The 5784-nt window shown below is 47.0% G+C and overlaps 1 non-coding gene across 1 annotated transcript; it reads right to left on the bottom strand.

Annotated features, from left to right (window-relative positions):
• Positions 1-3329: 3329 nt before the first annotated feature.
• LOC119446909 (U2 spliceosomal RNA) lies at positions 3330-3513 on the bottom strand. The gene has a single exon (XR_005190845.1). It is a non-coding gene; the product is annotated as a U2 spliceosomal RNA (small nuclear RNA).
• Between the last annotated feature and the right edge of the window lie 2271 nt (positions 3514-5784).

Raw genomic sequence — 5784 nt, forward strand, 5'->3', positions numbered from 1 at the left:
GATAATCTACGCGAAATCATTGCTACTGCCGTGAAGAAATGTTCACCTAGTTATGTTTATCTGCTTGGCGATTGCAATTTCCCCCAAATCGATTGGCCATGCTTGTCATCATCGTGCAAGCACGCAACCGATTTCATTGAAATAACTCTGGACTTAAATCTTTATCAGGTAATCAATCAACCCATCCGTGACAATCCCCTTTTAGATTTTAATAAAACTTGTTGGGCTAGTTGGTACATGCTTCATACAGATTAGTTGGATTTGGCACTAACTACTGCACCTGAAACCACGTGTCCTGTGTTAATTTCTGATGGTTTTAGTCACCATAAGCTGCTTCAGTTATGGCACACATGTTATTGTTCTGGTAATGTTCAGGGAACACATGTTATTTACTGGATTTCAGTATAAAAAGATTCGGGATTATAACAAAGCTAACTACGTTGATATCAACACCCAACTTGAATTTTTCCTCAATGACTCATGCTTGCCGTCTTTTTCCAATGTTCCGTTGAGAAAACTGGATACCTTACAAAGACAAATTACTCGCTCTTGCAGACAAATATATTCCGTAAGTTTCGGCAGCCAACGACAAGACTAAACCATGGTTCAATAAAAAACTGCGAACACGTCGTAATAAAAAAAAGCGTCTCTACCGCAATGCGACAAATCTTCTAAGCGAGTACTCATGGAGCAAGTACAAAAGTTTTCTTAGGGAGTAGACTGTTACCTTACGCACTGCTAAAGACAAGTACTTCACTCAGGACTTAGCTCTTCTCCTGAAGGCGAAGCCGTGAAAATTTCTGCAAACGATAACAACTGATCACAGTTCCGATATTCCCTTGCCAGACGACAAACAACAACCTCTTTCAGTCGGGGAATGGTAATCGCTATTCAATGTATTTTTCCGTCTGTTTTTACAAGGGAAGACCATTCCGATATTGCAGTGGTTCCGCAATACGGTTACCCATTGATGGCCCCATAAACATCTCTACTGAAAGCATTGGTAGCCTCATTAATAACTTGAACTAAGAAACATCTGCCTGTGGTATTGACGATATTAACACTACGCTATTAAAAACACAGTATCTATTTCTAGTGTAATTCTGTACCATATCTTCAAGCAGTCCTTATCGTCTGGTGTCATGCACGTTGACTGAAAGTTTGGGGAAGGTTATCCCTATTTTTAAACTCGAGATAAATATAGGCCTGAAATCTATCGCCCAATATCGCTAACATCTGTGTCATGCAAACTACCTGAACATTTATTCGCCTCGCACATTTACTCGCGCCTCGAAAAATATAACGTTTTCTTTCAGAAACAGCATGGCTTCAGGAATGGCTTATCTTGCGGAACACAGTTACTCGATTTCATCACCGATGTACGCTTCAGTATGAACAGCAGTTATCAATCGCAAGATTGCGTCGACTGATTGTCTGCTAAGACTGTTATTATGTCGCCCCTTTGCCAGTACACTTGTTTGCCTCGCTCTGCCGTTGCTTGCCGCTTCGCCTTGTGCTTTCTACTGTCGGCCGCGAGAGTGCGGTGATTTTCGAGTGCTTCGTTACGTCGTAAAGCCGGTTCTGTTCCTTGCGCCGGTTCTGGTCCTTTGTCGTGCTCGCCGCAGCTCGCGACCCCCTGAGCGAAGGCGAGGGGCCTTCACCTGGCGCCCAACGTGGGGCCAGCTGTCGGAGCAAAACAGGTAGGCCTAGGGGGAATTGCCAGCTGCCTCGAGATGGGGGTGGTTCCTTTGTTCCTGTGCTCATGGTCCCCGTGGCACGGAAGCGTACTCCAGAGAAATCAGAAAAAAAACACTTTGGGCTCCACATGAAGGCCCCTCGCCTTCGCTCAGGAGGTCCGCGAGCCGCGACCATCAGGACAAAGGCTTGCGCTTTCTACTGTCGGCCGCGAGACAGCGGTGATTGTTTGTGTGCTTTATTGCGTCGTAAAGTCGGTTCTATTCCTTGCGCCACTGGTCCTCTGTCGTGCGGGTCGCGGCTCGCGGACACCCTGAGCGAAGGCGGGGGGCCTTCTCGCTTTATCTTCATCACCATGATAAGGAACCCTTCTAAATGCTCCCTCGTTAGATCATGCTTATGACGAAATAAGGTCGCACTACCATGAAAGTGAAGACTACAACCGCGCCACCTGCAGTGAGCTACTAACGCGGGATGAAAGGACGCGACCGACGCGCACCACTAACTTCCATAGTCTTGCACCATGGCAGTGGTAGCTGAAACAGAAGCACAGTCTTGTAAGTGATCGCCATTAACGGCCTAGTTGAGCTAATGGCTACGTGTGCAGCGTTTATTTACGTTAGGTTCTTGCAGTACAGTCATACACTGACCTTGAAATATAGCTCCATTTAGCTGAAAAATACCAACGCACGTATCGAAGAATCTGGCATCCCTATGGACTAGGGGCCGCATTCACAAAAACGTTCTTACGCTAAAACTGGTCGTAGAAGCAGACGTCAGCCAATCGTGGTGTTGACCATATCTTCAGCCAAGGCGGCTAGTCAATGGAAAGCGGAACTTACCAGCGAAAAGCTTCGTAAATTCGGCCCCAGAATTTCCAGCGCCCGTAGGCGGTCGCTGTTTTGTTATGATGAGGATCATAGTGAGGGTCTGCGGAAACTGCATGGGCGAGCGTGCCACAGCGCGTTTGCGGTTCTCAGTCCGTAGCAATGACTGGTTCCGAAAACGCTGCAGCGGTCTTGTTGTCTCTGAATGCCGGTAAGTGCGTCTTCTTTATTGCGATCACATTTCAGGTCGCAGAAATGTACCACAAATATATTTTATCGAGGGTACCTGCCTGCTTCAACGGAGCTTGAGCGGCGTCTGCTTCACTGCACTTATAATGTAGTGCAGTTGGCCAAGCTTTTTTCTGCGAGATCTGCTTAACGATACACCTTTTTTTTTTTGGGGGGGGGGGGGGGGTAGGCTTGAGGCACTGTACGAAATGATACTAGACGGCATCCATTAAGCTGCACTTGTTTATTTGAAGGATGGGTATTATAATTATGCCATGCGCGTTACTGGCTAAACAAAGTGTTGCAATTTTAGCATGCTTTGCCATCTCGATCGTCGCGTGCTCTTAGCATATCACGATCGATATGAGTACAATTAAGTCATTTCCTATGTTTTGCACACTGCACGCAGTTGCAGGGAAAGCTCTAGCTCATACATGCCTACGTAAGACTCAAACGAAGCAAATTTTCGTAGCATTTCGCACTGGCAACGGGCACACTGAAAAACATAACCATTTAGTGTTATGTTTTAGAGCGAAGCTGTATATGGCTACTGTCCGGCGGACCGATGTCCGTAGACCGAAAACGTGGGCCGATCCCGAAGATTGTGAAATACCGGGCCGACCCGCGGCGGAGGTGAAGCAAGTTTCAATCACTCGGCCAAGTTGCGGAAATAAGTTTAATATGTTGGGTCCAAATGGGGCAACCGGTATCAGATATTAAGCTGATAAGAACACATATATTAAGCTGATATGAACCACAATATCCAGCGCCATCCCGCGTATTCAAACTAGCGACGAAACATGGCCGACGCCACAGAAAAAAAATGCTCGAATTGACGTCACATTTCTCATGGAGGTTCCTAGTAAATTATTGGCTTTGAAAGGAGAAGTTAGTACATTTCCGTCTGGGTGGGAATCAAACCCGGGCCTCCGGGGTGCGATACGAGCACGCTTCTCTGAAGCTGCTCCACGGTTCCAGCTCACTGAAGTTGTGCCTACTGCGTGCATGATTGCAGACGTCACGTCACAGCCATGTCGATGACGAATACCAGTGCCACACGGGAAAAGTAAAGTTCACTTTGGGCGAGTGCACTTCAGCGCGCTGAGTGTCACTTTGGAGGCGCGCTGCTACACGGCAAAGAAATGTGCTCTTTCAAATGGATGGCCATGGCGATCGGGAGTCAGACTAGAAAGCATATATTTACTAATATAAAATGTGTGCACGAAAACAGTTAATTATTCTTAGAAACAACATTTACAATCCACCTTTACAAGCGCCGGCAATGACGGCAACTTGACCAGCAACAGTCAAAACGACTCGATCCGCCAAACAACTGCGCAGCCATTAGCCGGAACCATTACCAGTCGTGAACAGCCCGAGAGCGAGAGTAGTTCTTTGCTGTTCTTGTTGTTTTTTTGCAGTGTGGTACATTTTATTATCTTACAACGTTATCAATAACAATGTTACTAAAAATTACTCCGGACTCCTCCTTCAATAACACTTTATTTACTCGCTGCTCTTTGCTAACGAGGCTACACACTCCGCCGCCGCGAAGTGTGTTCGCCGAACACACTCGCTGCCGAGTGCGTTCTGCAGTGAGTGTCACTAAGCATTCCCGTGTAGCACCCTGCGCATGACACTAGCCGCGAAGTGCGCTCGCTCAAAGTGCACTTTACTTTGCCCGTGTGGAACGAGTATAAAGGTGTGGCCTAGTGCGTGCACTGACACAGCTACTACAGCTACTACAAGTACTACGTTAAGTGTTCATATGTGGCGTTCAGGAGGTCGCCTTTGGGCCACACGTGTAATTCCCATTGCGGCTCGTTATGTCTTGCAAAAAGTCTGGCCCCGATTGTATAACTTCAAGCATTACCAATATGTCTTAGAAAGAAGTGTAACTCCGATTGCATAACTTCGTGTATTGCCAAATGTGCAGCAGGCTTCTTCTTCTTTTGTTGCAAGAGTGTAACAGCTGCCGAACTTTCCTTTTCCCTCGCAGTGAGTAGAGAACACACAATAATTTGCGTATCCATCTATGACTTCGCTGAAGGCGGCACCATCTCAGTTAAGAGCGACTGAACCTGCTTGTCGTGTAGCTTACTGTAGGCACAGCACAATTATAGCACTTCAAACACCAACGCAATGCGAAAAAAACACTCAAGTAAGACATTGACGCTTCCCTCTTGCCAAATACGCTGAAAAGGGCAAATGGGAAAATGAAGAATATGATGTACAATGCGAGTAGCGATGACGACATACGTGGGTGGCAAAACATACAGTGGGCCAGTCTGCTCATTGCCTATAGTCCAGGCCCGAACCCGCCGGGGTGGCTCAGTCAGCTAAGGCGTTGCGCTGCTGAGCACGAGGTCGCGGGATCGAATCCAGGCCCCGGCGGCCGCATTTTGATGGAGGCGAAATGCAAAAACGCCCTTGTGCTCGCGTTGTAGTGCACGTTAAATAACCCCAGATGGCCAAATTCATCGGGAGCCCTCCACTACGGCGTGCCTCATAATCAGAACTGGTTTTGGCACGTAAAACCCGAGAAAGAAAGAGTCCAGGCCCGAACTTTTAAGTCAAACAAGGCCTAGATGGCATCAAACCTAAATTTACAGCCACTGCAACGGCTTAATGTCTCGTTTTTTAACAGAAGTGGACAAGTGGTCTCCATAGCCAGTCATGGGACTGGCTATGGAGACGGGCAAGAACATCAGTCGCCTTTTGTCAATATACAATGTACTGAGGGCAATCGCGTAGCACATGCTTTATAAGTTCAAGCACAGGACAGTCTTGAGACTCAGTGCACTTAATCAGGTGTAAACGCCCCTCCGAAAATAAGCCTTTGTAGAAGATTGCCACTGCTACGCTGAATTTTCGGTTAGAGTCCAAATGAATTATGTTGGAGTCGACTCACCGGAGCCGCCTGTGGTGATATTGAGGATCGTTCTACTGTTTGTTTGTGTAGCTTTTCGCATAAGATTCTATTGAAAGAAAGTGGCGTTTGCTATTGCAAGTGGATTGTTAAGCAGTGGCTCTG

The sequence above is a fragment of the Dermacentor silvarum genome, chromosome 3, assembly GCF_013339745.2.
Source record: "Dermacentor silvarum isolate Dsil-2018 chromosome 3, BIME_Dsil_1.4, whole genome shotgun sequence".
Lineage (NCBI taxonomy): Eukaryota > Metazoa > Arthropoda > Arachnida > Ixodida > Ixodidae > Dermacentor > Dermacentor silvarum.